This window comes from Urocitellus parryii, chromosome 15, assembly GCF_045843805.1.
Source record: "Urocitellus parryii isolate mUroPar1 chromosome 15, mUroPar1.hap1, whole genome shotgun sequence".
Taxonomy (NCBI): domain Eukaryota; kingdom Metazoa; phylum Chordata; class Mammalia; order Rodentia; family Sciuridae; genus Urocitellus; species Urocitellus parryii.
In genome coordinates this window covers 24,459,690-24,484,875 of record NC_135545.1, presented here as the reverse complement: position 1 = coordinate 24,484,875, position 25,186 = coordinate 24,459,690, and the positions used below count along the sequence as shown (strand labels likewise).

The 25,186-nt window shown below is 40.3% G+C and overlaps 3 pseudogenes; 2 read left to right on the top strand and 1 right to left on the bottom strand.

Annotated features, from left to right (window-relative positions):
• The first annotated feature begins 2,022 nt into the window (after nt 1–2,022).
• On the top strand, nt 2,023–3,018 carry LOC113195378 (la-related protein 1B-like; annotated as a pseudogene).
• A 24-nt stretch (nt 3,019–3,042) lies between these two features.
• LOC113195379 (cyclin-dependent kinases regulatory subunit 1 pseudogene) lies at nt 3,043–5,298 on the top strand (annotated as a pseudogene).
• Nucleotides 5,299–17,459: 12,161 nt separating this feature from the next.
• On the bottom strand, nt 17,460–17,699 carry LOC113195394 (small ribosomal subunit protein uS14 pseudogene; annotated as a pseudogene).
• Nucleotides 17,700–25,186: the final 7,487 nt, after the last annotated feature.

The following is a 25,186-nucleotide window of genomic DNA, read 5'->3' as shown; positions in this document are numbered from 1 at the left end:
TTCAGAAGATGGAAGAGCAATGCCAGGCCAGCAAAGTGTTGTCTGGGGACAGCGCCAGCAGGCCATCCCCCAATTATGGTGACAATCAAGTGAACCCTAAAGATATCGAGGGCCTTTAAGCACAAAACATGATTATCACATGCAGGACCCAGGGCTACAGCCAGCCCTCAGTGAATCAGAAGCCCCAAGGCCTGCACTGGCCTGTTCAACTGGTTCCATCAACTGTTGCTGGCCTTTGATTGGATGTTCACACATTTAATCAGATTCAACCTGAGGTTATCAGTAATAACCAGGATGCCAAAACTTCCTCTCTGTGAGTTGGCCAACTTCATGACTTACTATCTGGTGATCTGATTCAGGTTTAATTGGCTACCTGCGTGTCCAGAGAAATCCCCAGGGCAGCAGTTTCAGGGGCATCATTTTCTAGAGTTAGGAAGGGGAGAGCATCCCATAATTACCATATGCCAAATTAGTGTCCAGCCTCTGTGCCAAACTTTAAGGCCCCTACCATGTGCTATCTCACTGATCCATCCCCAAGTTACTCTTCTTTGAGGTTCTGGAGCTTGGGAGAGTGAAGAAACTTGCTTGAGAGCACCCTGGCAAGATTCAAAACCAGGTCTGTCTGGCCCTAAGACTGAATCCTTTCTCCAAATTCCATCAGCGTTTCCCAGATCCAGGATTCCTGGGCTCCATCCCCTCACCTCTGATTCAGAAAATGTTGGGGTGGGCCTGAGAATATTTTAAAAGTTTCCTAGGAAGCCCCAAAGATGTAGATTTAAGAACAATTTACAGAGTTAGGCAAGATGACACATGCCTGTAATCCCAGCGACTCTGGAGGCTGAGGCAGGAGGATCTGGAGTTCAAAAAGCCAACCTCAGCATAAACAAGGTGCTAAGCAAGTCAGTGAGGCCCTGTCTCTAAACAAAATAGAAAATAGGGCTGGAGATTGTGGCTCAGTGGTCGAGTGTCCCTGAGTTCAATCCCTTGTACCAAAACAACAACAACAAAACAACAACAAAAACAACATTTACAGGAAGCAACTCTTTCCTCAGATCCAAACAAAATAGCCTCATGAGGTTTAGTTTGTGATTTTGGTTCAGTTTAACCACTGGCTTTAAACTATAAACTAATCAACCTGAGTTTATTTTAAATTATACCTGATCTTATTTCAAATCAGACTTTTAGCCTCTCGATATAGCTTTTTATTTACTGACTAAGCCTCTGTTCCAAGGAAGCATTCATTCCATGACGGTCACACTGCAGCCCCCCCACCCCACCCACCATGCTCTTCTCACATTGTAAGCTCTTAGAGGAAGAAATTGGGTACCTATCACTTCACCGCACACAGAAAGACATTTAATCTGTTTCTTAGCCCAGCACACGTGGCTTGATAGCAAAAGGCACTTTCCTTGTCGCCTTCTCATATTACAGCAACAATTTTGGCTCCTGGAGTTCTGTAGACTCCTTTTTGGCAGGAAGATTAAACCAAGAGCTGCATTAAAGATACAGTCCTGTACCCTCCAAGGTATTAATAGACAGGAATCATGTCGGAGCTTCCTAGAGCAAAACCATCTCTGCAGTCGGAGCTGTGAGTCTGAACCAATTCAGGAGAAGTTGCTGCTTATGAAAAGAAGACTCTCTGAGCTTATAAATGGATTTTTTTTTTTATGAACTTCTTGCCCCTGCTTCTGATTTCAGCACTGGAGCATCCTGGATCATGCTTCTAACAAATGTGTTTCCCAATTCAAAACTTGGGCTTCTGATAAGAACCACTTTGACTAAGTCCTGAAGTCTATCTAAATAGTAGCCTATTTCATATGGACCATATTTCTATTAAAACACTATAACCCTCTTGTGTTCCTCTACCACTTGCAGAAAGCCTTAAGGAGTAATAACTAATTTAATAGCTATAATAAGTGCTTAAATCCATTGTAGAATCAGCCGCCAAGTCCCATTCCCCTAAAATTATAAAAGCAGGAACTGAAGACAAGGAAATCCAATAAGGCCAGTGATTTCAGCGATATGGCAAACTGGCCAACACCAAGAGGGTTAGTAAGCACCGGAAAAAAACTTTTTGCAGTCTCAGAGTGTCATCAACCAAGGAAATAAGGAGCCACAAATTAGGGGGGGAAAAGACGAAGAAGAAGAGAAGGTTAAAAAGAGGAATAACAGTGAGAGCAAAGAAAACCAGGAAACAAAATTAGACAATCCTGTTGAAAATGTCAGCAAGGATGAGGCCCAGTCAGGTAGTCAATGAAAGAGAGCTAATAAACACAGTGGATACCACTGCACTTAGATGATTCTAAGACCGGAGAGTCAGGAGAGACCTGGATCCGCAACAGTTTTCAGTGTTAACCTGAAGCAAATAAATCACCCCATAACAGGAGAAATGACACATGGAGTTGGAGGCAAGACAGACAAAAAAGAGATGATCACAATGAAGCGTCCAGTGCAAGGAGTAAGGGGGTAATATCCAAAGTTCCTTAAAAGGCTGAGGGAGAGGACGAGGACAGGGAAGAGGAGGAGGCAGAACTTTGATTATTTGTATGATTTCACGGTGAAAAGACAGACCAACCATTTCAAATAGAAATTAACACCATTATGATGGATTACTGTGACGATGGTACGGGTGTACAGGAGTATCCTGTGGAAGAAGCATTGCTTAAGGAGTATATTAAACATCAAATTGAACATCATTACTTCAGTATAGAAAACTTAGAACATGACTTCTTTCCTCAGAGAAAGATGGATGAGCAAGGTTTCTTGCCTATTTCCCTGATTGCTGGATTTCACCGTGTGCAGACTCTCACTACAAACCTTAATCTCATTTTAGAGGACCTGAAGGACAGCACAGAAGTAGAAGTTGTGGATGAAAAAAATGAGGAAAAAGATAGAACCAGAAAAATAGCCAATCCCGGGCCCTCCTCCCAGAAGTGTGCCACAAACAGACTTCTGTCTGCTGATCCATTGTCCAGAGTTCGTGCCAGGCCAAACCCAGTCAGGGTGATGATCTACTGATAGCCTGGATGTCATCTGATGGGCATGTGCAGTGGAACAGGTGACTCACTGAAATGCACTGTAAATACTGGAACAAACCATGCTGCAGAGATAGATGGAAGCCACCAGAGTGCCTTCTGTGTGACAGTGTCTACTGCCGACCCCCGGGCAACATGACAGTGGAGGTGACCAACTCTGCCACAACAGGAGACAGAGACAGAGATGGCTGCTGGCATTCCAGGAGCTGCCTGACCTTTTCCATGTGACTGGACTTAGGCCACGTGGCTACTTTTATTTACAGGGGAAGCTAATTATTATCACTGTGGAAATACTGCAAGGTTCAGTCTTTTGTTCCCAGGAATATGTACTTGTATCCAGGTCACTAAAGCAGAGGAAGAGAAGACTGTGTAGCGTTTCCCAGCGTGCCAGGCCCTGGCTCTTGATCTGCTCTTTGCCATGGTGAACACTGGGTAACTCACGTGTTAAGATGTTTCACGTGGGGCTGGGGATGTGGCTCAAGCGGTAGCGCGCTCGCCTGGCATGCGTGCGGCCCGGGTTCAATCCTCAGCACCACATACCAACAAAGATGTTGTGTCCGTCAACTAAAAAATAAATATTAAAAAAAAAAAAAAAGATGTTTCACGTGAGTCAAGTGTGATGGCTCACACCTCTAATCCTAGCAGCTCAAGAGGCTGAGACAGGATTATGAGTTCAAAGCCAGCCTCAGCAACTTAGCAAGGCGCTAAGCAACTCAGTGAGATTCTGTCTCTAAATAAAATACAAAATAGGGCTGAGGATGTGGCTCAGTGGTTGAGTGCCAAAAAAAAAAAAAAGTTTCACGTGGACTGTAAGATTTATTAATGTAGACATTTAAGGGGTAAGAAATTGAAGAAATAAACAAGGGTATTTTTTCCGTTATTCTTCAAGATGTATTTTTTGACACATCAGTATAAGTCCTGCCCATCAGAAAAGTATTAATGATGGACAGTTTCACAAGAAATTTTTATCTTATATTTCTTTGTCATCCCTGTGCTTCTAATCCGATGCAAGCAACTTGGGCAAGTGTTTTAAAAGTTGAAGAAATGCAACATTATTAGTTTGCTTGTTTTTTAAAGATATAATATCTGATTGTAAAAGTTAGATTTACTTATTGTATAAACTTGGTCCAAGATGACATTTTTAACCAGCTTATGAACAATCATTGGTAATTGTATAATATAGAAAATACTTTTTCCACAAGATATTTAATTTAGGTCAGTCAAGTTGGTGATATCTGTCCATTATGCAATTATGCATTATAAATAAAATTAAAAGAAAAAAATCATAAAAAAATTCATTTTAAAAAAATATTAATAGGGCTGGGGATGTGGCTCAAGCGGTAGCACGGTTGCCTGGCATGCGTGCAGCCCGGGTTCGATCCTCAGCACCACATACAAACAAAGATGTTGTGTCCTCCGAGATCTAAAAATTAAATATTAAAAATTCTCTCTCTCTCGCTCTCTTTAAAAAAATAATTTAAAAAATAGTAATAATAGCACAGCCATACTTAAGCATTTAAATATAGATTGCTGGCTCTCCTAATGAATCTCTTTCCTGCAGACTTGGCCAGAAAAGATATTTTAGATGTCCCACAGAATTTTTTTAATCTAGGAAAATCAGAATAAATTGACAGTCTAAATGGTGCCAAAACATTTGGATGAAGTGAAAAACTTTCAGTCAACTAAGTCTTATCTATACCACATCAAGAAATCTCTTTGAACCAGGCATGGTGGCACAGGCCTATAATCCAAGCTACTCAGGAGGCTGAGGCAGGAGGACCCCAAGCTTGAGGACAATACAGCAAGACCCTTCCTCAAAATAAAACAAAAAGGGGTGGGGACAAAGCTCAGTGAAAGAGTGCTTACCCAGGAGAGCAAGGCCAAAGAGGGTGGGAGTGCGTGCTTTGGGGAGTTGTTCAGAGATTGGTGCCATGCTGGAGGCCCACAGGCAGAGCCATCAGGTCACACAAACAAATGGACTACTTGGACAAATACAAGAACAAGGAGCTCAAGTACTGGCACGTCATGCTGCCCAAGGACATAGCAAAACTCCTCTCTAAAACCCATTTGATGCTGAATCTGAATGGAGGAATCTTGGCTTTCAGCAGAGTCAGGATGGGTTTATCATACAATCCGTGAACTAGAAACTCACATCTCCTTGTTCCGACAGCCACTACCCAAGAAGCCGAAGAAATGGAGCTGGCAAGCCACTTTTCAGCCTCAAGCTTTACACAGCTGTTCTTACTTGTTAACATCTTTCTAATAACATGATTATGTTGGCTTCTTGTTTTCCACTTTGATCTTTAAATGACGTTCAGTGCACTGCTTGAATGTGCTGGTAACTAGCAATAGAGCCTCCACCACCATTGCCCTGTCAGATGAGTTCTCTGGGGACCCAGCCTCCGCTGGTTGTGACCCCAGAAGCCACAATGTGCTTATATCCAGCAGAACACACTTGGCAAATGAAGTATCTGAGAATCAGACCGCAGTTGTTACAGGGATTGTGTAAACTTGCTGTTTTGTTTTATCCTGCTGGGTGTTGTATGAAGGGTGACTTGTGGATTTATGTTTCAATGTATTGGAAACTTTCCATTTTATTTCTGAAATCTGTTCCATACTAAAACCTTGATTAAAGAGGAAGTTTTTATAATATAAAAGAAAAGGAAAAAGGGGGCTGGGGTTGTGGTTTAGCAGTAGAGTGCTTGCCTAGTATGTGCGATGCCCTGGGTTGGATCCACAGCACCACATAAAAATAAATGAAGGGGCTGGGGATGTGGCTCAAGCGGTAGCGCGCTCGCCTTGTATGCGTGCGACCCGGGTTCGATCCTCAGCACCACATACCAACAAAGATGTTGTGTCCGCCGAGAACTAAAAAATAAATATTAAAAAAAAATAAATGAAATAAAGGGATTGCATCCATCTACAACTAAAAAATAAATATTAAAGAAAAAAAATGAGCCAGGTGCGATGGCACACCCAACAGTTCAGGAGGCTGAGATTGGTGGATCATGTCCAAAGCCAGCCTCAGCAACAGCAAGGCACTAAGCAATTGAGTGAGACTCTATCTCTCTATAAAATACAAAATAGGGCTGGGATGTGGTTCAGCAGTTGAGTGTCCCTGAGTTCAGTCCCTGGTACTTCCCTCCAAAAAACTTGTGAGGTACTGGGTATGATCCCCAGCACACAAGAAGGAAGAAGAGGAGGAAGAAGAAGAGAAGGAGAGGGAGGAGGAGAAAGGAACCACCTGTTTGATCATTTCCTACTGTGTGTGGTTTTTCTTAATATTGATATATGATATGCCTGGTTGGCATCAAGGATATGTGTGTATCAGCTTCTGCTATGCAATCAACTTGACACCTGCACATGTCATACTGGTTGGATAACATTTAGGGTGGGGTAACTTTGCTCTTCTGAACATCCCCTTCCTGAGACCCTGTCTGGGTGCCCTCTGCTGATGCTGGGGACCAAAAACATGCAAGGTAATTGCCCAGTGATTGAGTCACTCTGCCACTCTTGTCTGTACAGACATATGGACATAGTAAAGGCACACTGAGGAAGGGCACAACCAAGTCTGGAATGGAGACAGCGGGGAGGTTTAAGAGGGGACTTGGCAGACACATCTTGAAGAAGGAAAAAGAGAAATGGCAGGTTGTATGGTCTCCAGGAACCAAATTAGCAGCCAATTGTTGCACAGCCACTTCGCACATGCTGCATGGCCTATATGGAGAGTCCTCTCTCCTTGCAAATGTGCTCTCCTCTTGAGGAACGTGTTCCTGGCAGGAGGTTTTCCCAGCACACAGTGTTAACTTTCCATTTCTCCGTTTTAGCAACAGCCTTTGTCAGCCTGGTAGACCAGTCTGCAGCCGTTCGGTGGCAGTGGTGACAAGAAGTGCCTCTCTCCCCTGTGTTATGGTGACCCATCAGTTGTCAGCTGCAGGAACTGAGGCAGCTGTCTTGTCGGCTCCGTCTGTCATCCAGCTCAGTACTCATTTTCAATTCCTTTAATCCTTCCTCCTATATCAACCCACTAACCTTTTAATCCGACAGGCACAGACCAGGCAGAGAAGACATGCAGTGGGCCACCAATGTATAGGAGACAGGGACTGTGAGAGATTCCTCAGGGTAAAAGAGTTTCGGTGGCCTGAGTCCTTGCCCAGGAATTTGGACACTTTTTGTGTGTGTGGTAGAACCACCCCGCCTTAAGAATACTCGGTTTATGAAAATCTAAATTGACAAAACCAACACCACCAGGGTTGGTTTTTACTTATCCTGCTCAGCATTCAGGGAACTTCTATAATCAAGATTTATCTACTTCATCAAATCTCTTTCTTCCTTTCTGCAGGGTCACTTTTCATGTTGTTTAATTATCTCAAGTTCTCTGGGGCATTCATTCTTTTGATGCTGTGTCTGCTAATCTTCTCTAATGGTGTATCCATTCCTCATTTGAGTTCATTTAGCTCAGGTGCGTGTGTGTGTGCGTGTGTGTGTGTGTGTGTGTGTGTGAGAGAGAGAGAGAGAGAGAGAGAGAGAGAGAGAGAGAGAGAGAGAGTGAGAGTGAGAGAGAGCGTATAGGATGCATTCTGTGAGTTCTGGTATGTGGAAATAGCCCCACACATCAATTCTGAGTTTGGCTCTGCTAAGAGCCCCAATATTGCACATGACTGTGATTAGTTTTTATGTTAACTTATTGTCTCTGAATTGTCCCAATTAGGAAGAACAAATTTGGATTCTGTGACTTTGTATGTGCAGGATTAGGACTTTGGCTTTTCAAGGAGGTCCTGTTTTCCCAATCACAGAGTCCTGACAAAACAGAATTCCATGCTTGGGGAGGTGGACAATGTTTCTTGATTTTTCTGGATGTAGGGGTACAGCCATTCTGGACAATGGGTTAATGCAGGCATCAGCTCCCACACCCTGCCACTTGAGAGTTGGAGGCTATGTCTCCTATCCATTGTGGCCAATAAACTGTTTGGGCTCATATCAAGGTCCACTATCTCCCTGGGCTACCATGGCAGCAACTTGCATGGGCACAACTCTTGTGTGAAGTCCCCTTAATGGTTGGCACCTGGGAAGTACTCAATTCTCTTTTTTCAGCTGGACCATAGATTTCATTTTTTCCCCTTTCTTTCTTTCTTTCTTTCTTTCATAGATTTCATTTTTTCCCTTTCCTTCCTTCTTTCCTTCCTTCCAGATAATAAAAAAAAGTAAAACTCTCAGTTACTGGGCATTCAATAAATATAGCCTTAGTTCGTAGCATCTGCGTGCATCTGCAGGACACTTAGAATCAATTTATAGAATTTTACCATTAAAGTGTCTCCTGAAACCTCAAAGAAAGATGAAACTTTTCTGGGGGTGGAGTGGAGTGGACTCTGGCATCAGGCTGATCTGCCACTTAACTTTAGGCAAGTTAACTTCTCTGTACTTCAGTTTCCCTGTCTGTAAAACTGTAATAAAAGCAGTACCTATTTGAAGTTAATAAGCTAATAAATGAAAAGTTTCAGTCACATAATAAGTGCTATACAAAGGTTTGCTATTCCTCATAGAAATAATTTTAAGGCTATAGTCTGCTTTTTGGAAGTTTGATAATACAAAAGAGTCATATCTGAGAACTCACTTATCTAATAGAATTTATTATGCAGGATGCTTCTTCTCTTGATCATGTGTTCCAGTAAGCTTTTTCATTGCTGTGACCAAAAATCTGAAAAGAACAACATACAGAGGAAACGTTTATATTGGCTCATGGTTTCAGAGCTTCAGTCCATGGTCAGTCAATATCACAGCTTTGGGTCTGATGTCAGGCAGAATATCATTTTAGAAGGATATATCAACCAGGAAGCAGAGAGAGAGAGCTCCAGTTGCCAGAAATAAAATATAAATCCTGAAGGCACACCCCCAGGGACCAATTTCCCCCAGCCACACCCTATCTGCCCACAGTTGTTATCCAGTTAATCATATCAGTGAATTAATCCACTGATTAGGTTAAGTCTCTCATAACCTGATCATTTCACCTCTGAACATTCTTGCATTGTATCACACATAATTTTTTAAATATATTTTTAGTTGTAGATGGACACAATACCTTTATTTTATTTTATTTATTTTATTCATTTTAGTTGTTAATGGACCTTTATTTTTTATTTATATGTGGTGCTGAGAATAGAACCCAGTGCCTCATACATTCAAGGCAAGTGTTCTACCACTGAGCCACAAACCCAGCCCCAATACCTTTATTTTATTTGTTTATTTTTTTATGTGGTGCCAGAGATCAAACCCAGTGCCTCACACATGTTAGGCAAGTGCTCTACCACTGAGCCACAACCCCAGCCCATCACATAAATTTGGGGGGACACCTCATATCCAAACCATAACACAATGTCTACTGTTCTAGAGGGACAGATTAAAAAGCATGGTTAACATGAGTATAAACTCATGTTCAGTGTAGTATAGAAACAGATGCAAAGATACAGTATAATTAGACATTCATGTGCATATATGGGTTAGTAGTCAGAAATATTTTCCCTAGTTTTGCCCGCTGAGAGGACTGCAGTAGCCATGAGTATATCCAATATCACAGCATCTGAGTGCTTAGGTTAGGTTAACTACCTTATTTCTTTCATAAAGTTATTTTGTAACTCTACTGGAAATAACCATATTACTCTTCTCCCATGTTGAAAGTCATTAGTCTTAATATTTGTTACAAACCCATCATCTTGTAGATGATTTATTATTTTATTTTTAAAAAGCAGGAAGTGGAAATCAGAATCCCTTATTTATTTGTTCTTAAAGAACAATAGGGATGATTATAAAGCAACTACAACTTTAAGGTATGATGAAAGGACTAAAGGGTCATGCTTTCTTTTATTTTATTGCTTTAATTTATTTATTTATTTATTTTGGCACTGGGGACTGAACCCAGGGGTGCTTTGTCACTAAGCTACCTTCCCACTCCTTTTTATTTTTATTTTGAGACAGGAGTCCCTAAGTTGGTGAGCCTGGCCTCAAACTTGTGATCCTCCATCCTCAACCTCCCAAGCAACTAGGATTACAGGTCTGTGCCACCATGCCTGGCTCCAGATCATATTTTCTAAACTCTATTCTCCAAACAAAAGGAAACAGGAATCCTTGAAGAAATGGCTGATTGTGGTTAGAGTTGAGAAAGTAAGATAAGTCTGAAGATCTTGTAATGCCAGAAAGTAAGAAGTGCTAAAAAAGAAAAAAAAAGTTGGGAAGGGGATGAAACTTTGCAAAGGGAAACAGAAGCCAACCTGAAAGAATGCCAGTGGAAAAAATTAGAAAAATCTGAGCAACAAAATAAATAAATGATAACACTAAGACATCTGAGTTTTTAGGTTAGGTTAATTACCTTATTTCTTTCATAAACTTATTTTGTAACTCTACTGGAAATAACCATATTACTCTTCTCCCATGGTTGAAGCTCATTAGTCTTAATGTTTGTTACAAACCCATCATCTTCTAGATGATTTATTACCTTATTTTTTAAAAGCAGGAAGTGGACATCAGAATCTCTTATTTATTCATTCTTAAAGAACAATAGAGATGATTATGAAGCAACTACAACTTTAAGGTATGATGAAAGGACTAATAATAAATCAACATGGCACTGCTTATTTGCCAAGATTTGGAGTGGAAATTATAAAGGGAAAAAATGTAAAATTCCCATTAGCACCCTTGGAGGCAGTGCCTCTGCACTGAGTGGCTGGAATGTATTTGGGTTTTTCGAGGGCTTCTTTAACAGCTTTTGTCAAATCCTTTTCTCAAAGCTAATTCCCTCACTGCAAATTTTTGCTGTATCCAAATTCTCTGAAGAAAGGTGTCAGTAGTGCTACCAATTGGAAGGAGTTTTGATTTCTCACTCTCTTTTCTGGATTAAAAATAATTTCTCTGCTGTCTGTATCTGTTGGATGTATGCTGGCAAAAGTTGCCTATAGAGTTCTGTGGTTTCATTTGTATATCAAAAGGAGTATAAATCAAAAAGTCTGAACTAATTAGGTATGGTGGCACAAGCCTGGAATTCTAGCAACTTGGGAGGCTGAAGGAAGAGGATGGCAAGTTTGAGGCCAACCTGGGCAATTTATCGAGATCCTTGGCAATTTAGCAAGACCCTGTCTCAAAATGAAAAAAACAACATAAAAAAGACTAGAGATGTAGCTCAGTGGTAAAGTGCTCCTGGGTTCAATCCCTAGAACAAAAAAAACAAAAAACAAAAAACAAAAAAAACACCAAAAACTAGAATTTGCAACCTGGCAACCCCCAGATCAAATCTGACATATAAGTTTTTTGGGTAGGTCCCATAGAATTAAAAATAAATAAATAAATAAAAATTAAGGGCTGGGGATGTGGCTCAAGCGGTAGCGCGCTTGCCTGGCATGCGTGCGGCCCAGGTTCGATCCTCAGCACCACATACAGACAAAGATGTTGTGTTCGCCAAATACTGAAAAATAAACATTAAAAAATTCTCTCTCTCTCCCTCTCTCTCACTCTTTAAAAAAAATTAAACAAGTTCAAATAAAAATCTGGATATCCATATTCTCTTGAAATAGTAGTTCTGGCAATACAGGGCCCATATTTTCATATGGCTACAATTAGTTGGGTCTGAAAGGGGGCTTCCTAATTGAACTAACAGGAGTCCTCCTCAATGCAGCAATGCTCTTCAATCCAAATTGTATGACACCTAGTTTGCCCTGTCCATGCCTCTGCAGCTCATTTGATTTCCAAGTCATGATGTAGAATATCAAATACTTTCTTGGTCTAAATGATTTTCTTCAAAGTGTCATACAAATGAGAAAAAAATAAAGACAGAAAGCAAAAGAAACCCTGTACAAACTTTGTATAAACTAGCTTCAAATCATGATTTTGCCAGGAGTGGTAGCAGACACCTTAACCCCAGCCACTTGGGAGGCTGAGGCAGGAGAACTGCAAATTTGAGGCCAGCCTTAGCAACTTAGTGAGACCCTGTCTCAAAATAAAACATAAAAAGGACTGGAGATGGAACTCAATGGTAAAGCACTCCCTGGATTCAATTCCCAGTACAAAAGAAAATGCCATGATTTTGTGCATTTTTAGAATAAAGTAAAAAAAAAAGATCAACAATACTTTATCAGAAGTGGATCACTTTTAGAATAATACTCTCAAAGCTGTCAGCTAAAATTTGGGGTTCTTAGTAAAACACTACTCATGGCAAGAAACAAAAGTCACCTCCTAATCAGTACCCCCATTCCTGTTGCCATGGGATTTTATGCAGTCTTGGTGACTGACTTTCAGTTACATGGTGAATGATTTTAACTTGAAGTGTGTGGTGGTTTATTTTACATGTCAACCTGACTGGATTTAGGAATGCCCAGGAACCTGTTATAGCATTATTTTTGGTGTGTCCGTGCAGAGTAGACTAACATGTGAATCTGAGTGGGCTAGGTGGGGAGGATCCACCTTCGATGTGGGCAGGCACCATCCAATCTGGGGGTCAGGGAACTAACAAAGGAGGTGAATCAGTCTCTTCTCCAAGGGCTGGGATAGGTTCTTTTTTTTTTATGAACAAAGAACAGAATTCACTGTGTTCTGGTTCAGCTGGCCAAATGCCCAGCCCCTCCTAACCCTGTGAAGTGAGATGGTAAGAAGATTTAAATAAACAGAATCCACTGGGAAATTAAATGTGGGCCAGATAGAGCATTTCTAATGGATTTTCCTTTACCTGATGAAGCAGAAAGGGACTGGTTCACTGGTTAAAACTGGGTACCAGCCAGTAGTTCCCAGAGCAGAAACTGCTATTGTTTGGATCTGGAATGTTCTCCAAAAGCCCATGTGTTCAAAGTTTGTTGGAAGGTGGTAGAAATTTTTAAAAGGAGGGGCCTACTGGGATGTCTTTAGGTGCGTGAAGAAACTGGGACTTCAGTTGCTTTTGTTATCTCATTCTTTTCCCTTCCAGGTCATCAAGAAGTGAACAGACTTCTTCCACAATGTGTTTCCACTGTGATATGCTAGGCTGTCACAGCCCCAAAGAAACAGGGGGCAACTCAATCATGGGCTGAAAATGCCCATATAAATGAATACAGACCTTTCTTTATAAATTGATTATCTTGGGTATTTGTAACAGTAATGGAAAGCTGACTAACATAAACCTAAAAGAAATTCTCAGAGATTGATAACACTGTCACAAAATAATGTCCCCTTTATCCCTTAACTTTTCACTACCCCTTTCCTCCATCTATCCCAGACTAACACAAAAGACACCTTGATTGCAGGCTGGTAGATCAGGTGAGAAGAAAAAAAAGAGAGATGGAGAAAACATGATGAATAAGGATAAAGGAGACCAAGGCTATCCTGAGGACAGTATGGAAGAAAACACATTGAAACTCAAGGATCTGAGACCACAGTGGGCTTGTGATCCCCTAGGTGGGAAAGTTGCAAAACCCCAGAAAGGAAATGACTACAGAGTAGTCTATGTGGATGTGGTCAAAGAGGGTGACAGTTACTTCTCAATCCTGAGCACAGTGACAGAAGCAGAAGAATAATCCTGATCCATTCACAACAGTGTGGACCAACCCATCACACCTGAAGGCAGATGAGGGAGAAGGATAGCTCTGTGGATACTCGGTAGGCAGCATAGAGGTCAAACCCCAAATTCCTGGTATTATCAAGGCACTTAGAGCTAGACAAAACTGCAGAAAGGGAGGAACTCTGGCTTCCTCCAATCTGATCAACTCGGGGTCTGTGGTAGAAGTAGAGTTACAGAATAGACAAGGTTCTAGCTCCTGCACACTTCACTCGTATAGCCATTACAAAAGGCAGATTGATCTGGTTTGGGCCAAGACAACAGCACTGTGAATCTGAAATCTTAAAATATTCCTGACCACACACAACCACAGTCGGTGTGTCTGAATATGAATAATGCATGGCTGAACACTACTTATTGGGAATCTATGATTTATTTCATAATCTAAATTTAAAACCCTTTAATATGTCACCCAAGGGCTCATCTAATTTGGAAAATGAAAAAGGAAAACTAAAGAATGAGTAAGGCTACAGATAAAACAGAAATTATTGAATTTTTTTTCTAATGTGAAAGCTCTGCTTTGGCCAAGGAAGGTAAATTAATAAACTCACCTGCTTCTGGTACAATTTTTATTAAAATTTGGTGAAATTAAAGCCATACATTGAAGGTCCTTATTTGTGCATAAAATAGGAGTCTATGCACTTATATGTGCATAAAAAAAATGTTTGAGATGATGCCCAAGAGACTAATAGTAACAGAAATTGCTACCTGGGGAAGAGAGAACAGGAGATGTGGAGAAAAAGATAATTTTTTAAAAAATTCATACATGTATTACTTTGATTTTAAAAGCAACATCAGGAATTAGAAAAAAAAAAAGCCAAAGCCATTTGTAAGTCAAAGCTCTAAGAGGAATAGAGGAAGCAAATGAGCAAAAAGAGGACAGAGCGGGACACCAACACAGGAGGCACGCAGCCCCCAGAGTTCTGGTGCTGGGTTCCTGATGGTGTGTCTCAGTTCACTCAAGCTGTGATGACAAAACTCCAGAAACCAAGCAGCTTATCAGCTGTCTGCCTTGGCCTGCTACTTTGGAGCTCTTGGGGGGGGGGGGGACTCCTGGAGAGTTCCCATTGGTTGGGGAAGTGCGGTAGGAGAGAATTCCGGAGGAGGGATTTCCTGTTGGTGGAGTGTGTCCCGGGAGAAGACCCGTGCATGGCATTTGCGGGAGTTTGGGAAATAAAGTTTGTTCCTGCTTGGGTGGCTCGTGATTTTGTGCCCAGCCAGACTGCGGCAGGTTTCTAAGAGTTCTTACATGGCATTCTATTTTTTTTTTTGTAACTTCTTAACATTTCTAAACCTTTGATAAAAATCATAAAATCTCAGAATACATCACTTACTTAAACTATATTAATCACATAATCAATATTTATTAAGCATCAAAAATTGTTCCAAGGAATTAACCTGCATTGATATTCTCTTGAGAAGTTCTACATGGTTTCCCCATTTCATAAACAGGGGAACCAAGAAATGGAACACCTAGGTCACATGGCTAGTAAATGGTGCTGGGCTTTGAACTCTGGAGACTGGTGGGCTCCAGAGCCCTTGTAATAACTGCTGTGCTGTGCTGTGCTGCCTGTGCTTTGCCTGGCTACACTGCAGCAGGCAGAGTTCCAAGATGCCCTCAAGATTCCCCCCATTTTTGTACACACATGTGAATGAGCTTGTGAATATGGTGTGATATCACACCCGTGATTATGTTTCTTTACATAGCAAGAGGGCTTCTGCAGATACAGGTGCTCCTCAACTTACAATGGGGTTATATCCCAATAAGCCCATGGTGAATTGAAAATATTGCTTGGAAATAGAGTAAGTAGAAAATGAATTTAATCTACCTTACCTATGAAATATTATAGCTCTACCTCACACATGGAAGAATATTTTAACAGCAGCTTGAAGTTGGAAAAATCATAGAACAAAAACATATTTTATAATAAAGTGGTTTTTGGTTTGTTTGTTTGTTTTCTGAAGTTCTTTTTTCTGGTACTAGGGATTGAACCTAGGGATGCTTAACCACTGAGCCACATCCTTAGTGGCCACCCCCTCCCCTTTTTAAAAAAATTTGAAATAGGTTCTCACTAAGTTGCTTAGGGCCTTGCTAAGTTGCTGAGACTGGCCTCAAATGTGTGATCCCCCTGCTTCAGCCTCCCAAGTTGCTGGGATTACAGGCATGCACCACCATGCCTGGCTTCTTAAGTGTTGAACATCTCATGTAGCTTATTGAACACTGTACTGAAAGTGAAAAACAAAATGATAATGTGGCACAGAAGAAACATGGGTGTTTTTATATAAGATGGTATTTGAAACATAAGATGCAATATCCAGTGGGCTAGGATTGTAGCTCTATGGTAGAGTACTTACCTAGCATGTGTGAGGCACTAGGTTCAATTCTCAGCACCACATATAAATAAACAAAAGTCTATCAACAACTAAATTTTTTTTTTTGAAAAAAGGATGCAATATCCAAAACCCACTTACAAATGCAGTACACCATACAATATCAGTTGTTACCCTTCTAATTGTGTGATTGCCTGGGAATTGATGCTTCTGTCATTGTTCAGTTTACTGCATGTTGCTATCGCATGAAAAGGTCAAAATGCAAAAAGTACAGGTTTCACGTAATGCATATTGCTTTCACACCATTGCAAAGTCAAAAACGTGTAAGTTGGAGAACTATAAAGGAGGTCATCCATATAATAGTTGACTTTGAGTTAATCGAAAGTGAAAATATCCTAGGTGAACATGACCTAATCAAGTGACCAACTGAAAGTACTGAACCCTTTTTGAGGTGAGAGTTTTAAAGTGTGAGAGAAGACCATATTGCAAGTACTTCAGCGTGACCTCTGGGACCTGAAAATGATCCCCAGTCAATAGTTAGCAAGACCATGGGACCTCAGTTTTACAGTTACAAGGATGAGGTCTGGCAACAGCCTCCAGATGAAGATAGCTGCCTGGCACTGTTTCAGCTGTGTGAGACCCTGAGCAGAAAAACCAGATGCACTGTGCCCTGCCTCCTGAGCTACAGAACAAGCTGTTAAATTTGTGGTAATTTGTTGTGCAGCCTTAAAAAAAATAATTATTGAGTTCACAAAGTGATGAAAAACATAAATTTTAGATTTAAATTAAGAATCCTTTAAGAAATGTACACTTTTTAAAACAGAAAATGTTAGTCAAAGGTCTTAATTGGTAGTAACTATTAGGAAATGGAGAAAGCAGTAAAGAAAGGGGGACATTCTGGAGGGCAGAGATGCAGAGTTATTACTTCCAGCATTAATAGTTACAAAATAGCATAGATAGCTTCCAACTAGATGATTGAAATCATCCTGAGTGGGCCTGACCTAATCAGGTGAATCCATAAAAGGTACTAAACAGACCCAGTTGAACTTGGAGAAATTCACACACACTTTCCTCATACAGTGTCACTGCCTTTTATTTCAGGGTTTATCACCCATGTGAGTCAAAAAAAAAAAATCCCTTTGACTTCATTGCCCCTAAACACAACTGGATCCTTCTTATGCCTGTCATGACTTGATGACTTAGAACCCCTCTCTGCCTTTATTCCTTTACTGTTTTCATCCATCAAACACATAATAGATATTTATCAAATGATTATAAGAAATTGGAAGTGAACCAGAAACTTCTAAAAAAAATAATTAGGGAAATTCCCTTATGGAAAGTCAAATGACTTCCTCCAGTGTTATTACTTTATGCTTTTAGACATTCTGCTAAGATTTCTCCAAATAAAATATCCCACATGAGCACAAATTAAAGCAAAACTCATGTCTTGACAGCTTCTCTCTTTTTTTTTTTTTTTTTTTTTTTTGGAAATTTTTTAGAACTTTTATTTTATGTACAAAGAGTGAGCATGTTCTCCTTCACTGGATGGCTGTCTTGGGTAATCCATTCAAGGAAGATCACTTAGTCCAACTTATTAAAGCCTATATCCTTCGCATACTGACGGAAACACTGCCGGCACATGTTGAGGCCGTATTTCCAGATCAGACCGTGCGGGTTTGAACACACGTGGCAAGAGCGAGAACCCTGGCCAAATTTTCGCGGGTGGCTCCAATAGAGCTGTTGGTGACCCATCTTGCTTTCAAGGGTGCAACTTGACAGCTTCTCTACTTTGGCCAATTGAATCAATAGTCACAGGCATGGTGGGTTCTCAGATTCACTCTATCAGCATCCCTGCAATTCACAGTAGTTTAAGTAAACAAAATCCCAATGCAAAAGCCACAAAGGAAAAGAGAAAGAGACTTGACCACATAAAGCTTCTAAACGTGAAAAAATTAAAAGAAACTGGGGATATAGCTTAGTGGTAGAGTATTTGCCTAGTATGTGCAAAGCCCTGGGTTTGATTCCCAGTACCTCCTCTCCTTGGCCCCCGCCACACATACAACCATTACCACCACCACCACTACCATCATCATAACAGAAACAAAATGAAAAGGGAAGCAATAAACAGAGAAAGAAACTGAATGTATCTGAACACACTTTGGGGTGAATACTTTAATTATGTATGAAAGCTTTTTAGAATCTGTAAAAAAAAAAAAAAAAAAAAAAAAAAAACTAAGGGAGCCAGGCATGTTGGTACACACCTATAATCCCCGTCACAATGGAAGCTGAGGCAAAAGGATCTCAAGGATCTGCTTGAGCAACTTAGTGAGGCCCTGTCTCAAAATAAAAAATAAAAAGGATTATGATGTAGATCAATGGTAGAATGCTTGCCTAGCATGTACAAGGCTCTGGGTTCAGTTTCCAACAATGAAAAAAAAAAAAACAGTAACATTAAAACAATAAAATGCCATTTTCACTTACCAAATTAATCAAGATTTGAAAAACATATATACTACCAAGTGTCCCTGGGGTTCTGGGAAATGGCATCTTTCTATACTGCTAGTGGTGGCATAAATCATCCCACTTATAAGAACAATCTGGTGAAACTTAAATTTTTTTATTATTTATTTTTTAGTTTTCGGTGGACACAACATCTTTTATTTTATTTTTAATGTGGTGCTGAGGATCGAACCCAGTGCCCCGCACATGCCAGGCGAGCACGCTACCGCCTGAGCCACATTCCCAGCCCCTTAAATTTTTTTAAGTTAGAACATATTTTAACTCTTGGAGTTATTACTAGACATTTATCCTAAGGAAATAATCATGTATATGTACAAATATTTGAATAAAATGATGTTTATAATAGTACTAACTATACTAGGAAAATAAACACAAAAGCAATAAAGAATTTGTTAAATAAATGATGGATTATCCCTATAAGGAAACATAACCCAAAAAAACAAAACAAGTGAGCTGGGGTTGTGGCTCAGTGGTAGAGCACTCACCTAATGTGTGTGGGGCCCTGGGTTTGATCCTCAGCACCACATAAAGATAAATAACTAAAAAATATTTAAAAAAAAAACAAGGAAACACATCCTGTGTTCAGATATGGGAAGAGTTCCAAAGTATATTAAGTTCAAAAAAGGAAAGTACAAAACAAGATTTATGGTATTTACCTTTCATAAAAAAAAAAAAAAAGGAGGGCCTGGGGCTGGGGCTGAGCCCTAGCACACTTGCCTCGCATGTGAGGCATGGGGTTCAATTCTCAGCACCGCATATAAATAAATAAAATAGAGATCAATTAACAACTGAAATGGATATTTTTAAAGGAAAAATCAGAATATAAATATTCTTTTTTTAAGAATATAAATATTCTTATTTTCTTGTATATGCATAAAGAAACTTGGAAGGAATACAATGTATTAGAAGTGGGGTGGAATAGGGTGGAGTGGGGAATCAGGGTGAGTGTGGTGTTTCATGGTGTATCTTTTCATATATTTTAAATTCTAAAATATGTAAGTGTATTGCCTGTTCAGAATAATAGAAGTATATCTATTCATACAGAAAAATATTCACTATCTATTAAGCAAAAATTCAAGCTACAAAATACAAACACAGTAGTGTGACGATGTAATTTATTTTTGATTTCTAAAAATCTATTTGTATTTTTCAATTTTTACAAAGTAATAAATATTACTTTTATAAAACCATAGACATATGTATATATTGGGCAATACTTATGTACACTTTTACATCAGACTTCTATGAAGCTAATTTTTATTACCCTCTGAGGGAAAAAAAATGCAAAACAGCTTTGCTCTACAGTGGAAAAAAGGAAATGAAGGAAGGCTTTGGTTGGAGTTTCCAAATAACTTTGCCAACTGCTGTGGTCGTATATGCTCCCCTAGACTTCATGTGTTGAAACTTAAAAGACCAGCAGGGCACAGTGTTGTCTGACACCTGTTGTCCCAGTTACTTGGGAGGCTGAGGCAGGAGGATCCCAAGTTCAAGGCCTGCCTTAGCAACTTAATGAGACTTTGTTTCTAAATTAAAAATAAAAAGGGGGTGCTGCGGTTAGCTTTGTGGTAGAATATCCCTGGGTTCAATCCTCAGTACCAAAAAGAAAAAGCAAAATAATACTTAATAACCAATGTAACAGTATAAGAGGTAGGACCTTTGGAGGTGATTAAGTCACAAGGGCAGACTCTTCTGGATGCCCTCCTACGGCCTTTAAAATAGGGTTTGAGGGGAAAGGCTCACTCTTATCTGCTCTTCTGCCATGTGAGGATAGTTTCATCCCCCTTTCCTTTGCCTTTACATCACTTCCACCATACAAGGATGCAGCAAGAAGACCTTCACCAGAAGCCCAAATGCTGGCATCTCAGCATTGGACTTCCCAGCCTCCAGAATTGCAAGAAATGAATTTCTGTTCTTTGTAAATTACCCAGACAGCAATGTTTGTTCAGCAGTACAAACAGCCTAACATACTGACTTTCATTCTCCTTGCAGAACGCTCGACCATCAGCCCAAAAGACTATGAGGAAACAGGATGAATGTGACAAGGGGAGCAGGGAAGGGGAGTAGCAGGGACTGACCTCAGGGATACTTGGCCACTGAGCCACATCCCCAGTACTATTTTGTATTTTATTTAGAGACAGGGTCTCACTGAGTTGCTTAGCCCCTTGCTTTTGCTAAGGCTAGCTTTGAACTTGAGATGTTCCTGTCTCAGCTTCCGGAGCTGCTGGGATTATAGGCTTGTGCCACAGCACATGGCTCAGCCTGATTTTTTTTAAACAAAACTTATTCAAGACAAGTTTGTGGTGTGCTGATTATCTATTGCTGCATAACAAACCATTCCAAAACAAAAACAACATATTTAGGGCAAGATTCTGTGAGTAGGCAATTTGGGCTGGGCTGAACCAAGTGGTTCTTCTGGTTTTGTCAGGACTCACCCATAAATCCTCAGTCAGCTGTTAATCTGTTGGTGACTAGATTGAAAGCAGGCCTCACTGACATAGATGCCTGGCAATTGACTCAGTCTTTAATTGAGATGATGGAGTGACAGACCATGAGTCTCTTGTGATTTCATAGGCTAGCCTGGCTTTGTTTACACAGCACCTCAGCAGGTTCCAAATGAGAAAGCAGAAGCACACCAAGGCTGATTAAGACTCCCACTTGGAACTGGAAGATCACTCTGCCATATTCTATTGGCCAAAGCAACACACAACTCCAGCCCAGATTCCAGGAATGAAAACAAAAAATACGCCCAAAATTTCGACAAGAGGAACTGCAAAGTCACATTGCAAAAGGGCATAAATATGGGGAGGGGTGGGAAATTGTGGCTATTGTTACAAACTAAAACAGGCATAGTTGAATTGAATTATACTTAACATGGGTTTTTTTGTCTGATGGCTTGTTTTTGAGGCACTGGGGATTGCAGCCAGGGGTGCTCTTCCACTGAGCTACATCCCCAGCCCTTTTTTATTTTTTATTTTGAGAAACGGGTTTTGCCTAAGTTGTCCAAGCTGACTTTAAACTTGTAATCCTTCAACACTTGAGCCTTTGGGGGACATTCTAGATCCAAACTGTAACACAAGAGACACATGGTTTAAAACAATAGAAGACAGCCGGATACTGTGGCACACACCTGTAATCCCAGCAGCTTGGGAACCTGATAAAGAAGGATCACAAGTTTGAGGCCAACTTCGGCAATTTAGCAAGGCCCTAAGAAACTTCATGAGACCCAGTCTCAAAAAAAAAAATAAATAAATAAAATAATAATAATAATAATAATAAAGGGCTGGGGATATAACTCAGTAGTAAATTGCCCCTGATTTAATCAGAGTTTAACTGGTTTAATCTGTAGTACCCCCACACACAAAAAGAAAAAAATGATAGAAAGATTGAATGAGACTATAATGACTAGATGTTGAAAAGAGGACACATAGATGGGTCTTACAAAATTCCTAGACATTGCTCATAGACTTTTCTGTGTACCTGAGATAAATTGCTTTCCTATATAAATGACACAAAGGCAAATCAAATGGCTGTAGGTTAGGAGGAAAGCTAAGCTTGGCAAGCATAGATTTTACCCTCATACATAGTGTCCACCATCCAGAAGGCAGTGCTAATGCCTCATGGGCTGTGTTCCTAAACCAGATTTGAATCCCCTGCATGCTGAGTGATCTGGGGCACAGTTCTTATTTAGCTTTTCATGGTAAAGGTGGCTGAAATTCTCTACCGCACAGCTGATGTTGTAAAGATTAATAATATACGAGTGACCCATTTTTTTGGTGTGGATTTTGTATCCTGCAATTTTCTTGAATTCTTTTTTTAATGTTTTTATTAGTGTATTATAGTCATATGTAATATTGAGTTTCATTTTGACATAATCATACATTCATGGAATATAATTTGTTCTACTTCAGTCCCCAGTGCTTCCTCTTTCCCTCCCTTTCTCTGTCCCCCTGTTGTCCTTCCTCTATGCTACTGGTCTTCCTTCCATTTATTTATAGTTGTTTTTTTTTTCAAATGGTATTTTAAAGTTATACCTAAAAGTAGAATTCACTGTGGTATATTCATATGTGTACATAGCATAATTTGGTTAATTTTATTCCGTAGTTCCTCCCTTTCCTTGTCCCTCTTCCCTCTCCATCTAGCATTTTCCTCTAATCCACTAATCTATCTTCTATTTCCATGAGACCCCCCACCTTCTTTTTTTCTTATTTTGCTCTCACTTCTGCATATGAGAAAAAAACATTTGACCCTTGATTTTTTAATCTGGCCTTCTTTACTCAGCATACTGTTCTCTAGTTCCAACCATTTACCAGCAAATGCCATATTTTCATTCTTCTTTATGGCTGAGTAAAACTCCATTGTGCGGTCCACTAAAGAAATTAATAGTTTTTAATTTTGGTAAACAGAACATTTTACTGCACTGTTATCCTTGGGTTAGGTTTTTTTTTGCTGTTTTTGTGGATGCAGAGTGGCAAACACTTGTTCTCTGGTCCCATTTCTCAGTGGGTTGGATCACCCATGTGTTTTGAGTGTACTATGAAACTTGATATGCCTTTCTGCATGGACAGAGCCTGCCTGGTTCTGGAAGTCCTTCTAGACTTAGTGATTATTTTCCAGATGGCAAATGTACGTGTGTGTGTGTGTGTGTGTGTGTGTGTGTGTGTGTGTGTGTGCGCTACTGGCAAGCACTTTCATACTGAACTACATCCCCAGCCCTTTTTATTTGAGACAGAATATTGATAATTTGCCCAGGCTGGTATCAAACTTGCAATTCTTCTGCCTCAGTCTCCAGAGTAGTTGGGATTATAGGCAGATGGTTATACTTTAACACTAGTCAGCTTTCAAGATTTTTTAAAAGTATTAATACTGTTATTTCACATCTAACTTTAGAAGCTCCACTATCTACAAATGAATTAATCTGAAAAAAATGTGCCATAGAGTTTTTCTTCTGGGGAATTACATCTAATGCCTGGTAGCTATTAAGACAGATCTAGTTTATTTAAATATAGTTTTGTATTTTTTTCTGAAATAGTTAAAGCCCACCTTTAGCTTCCCTAAGTGAGGGTTCTGTCAGATACCAGGGAGACAAAAATATATGAGAGTGTCCATCTGCCTAATATCAATTCTTACCAGTCCTTCTCAATATTGCTTACAGTAAAGTCATGTTAAGAGTAAGCCTGAAACAGTCAGTTATTTCCAAGGAAATAAAATACATCAAGTAACAGGGAAGAAAAGAAAAAAAGAGTAGATGGGCACTAAATGACATGAGTGGATGGAAATAAAAAAGCAAAATTCAGAGTAAAACCAAAGAGAAGTTGCTTGTGGTGGGAGCAAATGGAAAGAGCCTTATGGTGCACAAATGGAAGAGCTGGGGCAATGTAGCCGGGTGTGGTAAGTGCCATTTTTGTAATTTACAAACTTCCTAAAACAGGTAGAACATGAAAATTCTATTAAGAGAATCAAACTTATTACAAAACAAATCTTCAAATGCCCAATTTAAAATTGACAGAGTATATTGATAATATAATTCAATAGAAATCAAGGGAAATTATCAAATTACAACATGTACAAAGCTCAAGCCAGCTGCAGTGACACACTTTGTTATGGTTTAGATACGAGGTGTTCCCCAAAAGCTCATATATGAGACAATGCAAGATGAAATGCTTGGGTTTATGAGAGCCTTAACACAATCAGTGAATTAATTCCTTGACAGGGATTAAATGAGTGGTTACTGAAAGCAGGTTGGGTGTGGCTGGAGGAGGTGGGTCATTGGGGGTGTGACGTTAGAGTTTATATTTTGTCCTGGTGAGGAGAGCACTCTACTTTGGGGGGGGGGAGTTGAGGTATACAGGGATTGAACTCAGAGGCACTCACAGAGGCACTCAACCATTGAGACACATCCCCAGCCCTATTTTCTATTTTATTTAGAGACAAGGTCTCACTGAGTTGCTTAGCGCCTTGCTTTTGCTGAGGCTGGCTTTGAATTTATAATCCTCCTGTCTTGTCTCGACATCCTGAGCCACTGCACCCCACCAAGTGCTCTACTTCTTGGTGCAATGCCTTGAGCCACTTTCTTCCACCACACTCTTCCACCATGATGTTCTGTTGTAAGGGGGGGGGGGGGGTCCGGCGGAACGTCGGAGGGAGAGACCACACAAGAGACTTACTCCATGCAATTGGCAAAAGGGGATTTATTGGGGATCCATTCCAGCTCACTGGGACTCTGTGCCCACTCAAGAAGGGAGCGCAGCTCAGAGCCCAGAGCAAAGGTCAAGCAGAGCTTAAGTACACTTTTTGGAGAGGGCCGTGGGCTTTGCATACATCAGAACAAATCATCATGAGGCGCGGGGAAATTGAACAACAACTCTGAGACGTGATTGGCACAATCATTGGCAGGAACAGGTGGGGCGGGGGTGATTGGTCATTCGTAAGCGGGTTACACATTCAAACTGATTGGTCCGGGCCCTGTGAGGAACTGCACAGGGCCCTAGGCTAAATGGCCAGTAGGGCATTGTTTTAACTATCTCAGGAATTCCAAGTTCTGGGTGTAACAGAGGAATTTAATAATACCTAATCTTTTACATTCAAGCTTTCCAGCTTAGAAACTTTACCCTTTCACTGTCCTACCTCAAACCCAAGAATGAAGTCAGCTTCCATGGAATGAGACCTCTAAAACTGTGAATGTCCCAGAAAACTTGTCCTCCTCTAATTGTTCTTGTCAGGTCTTTTGTTG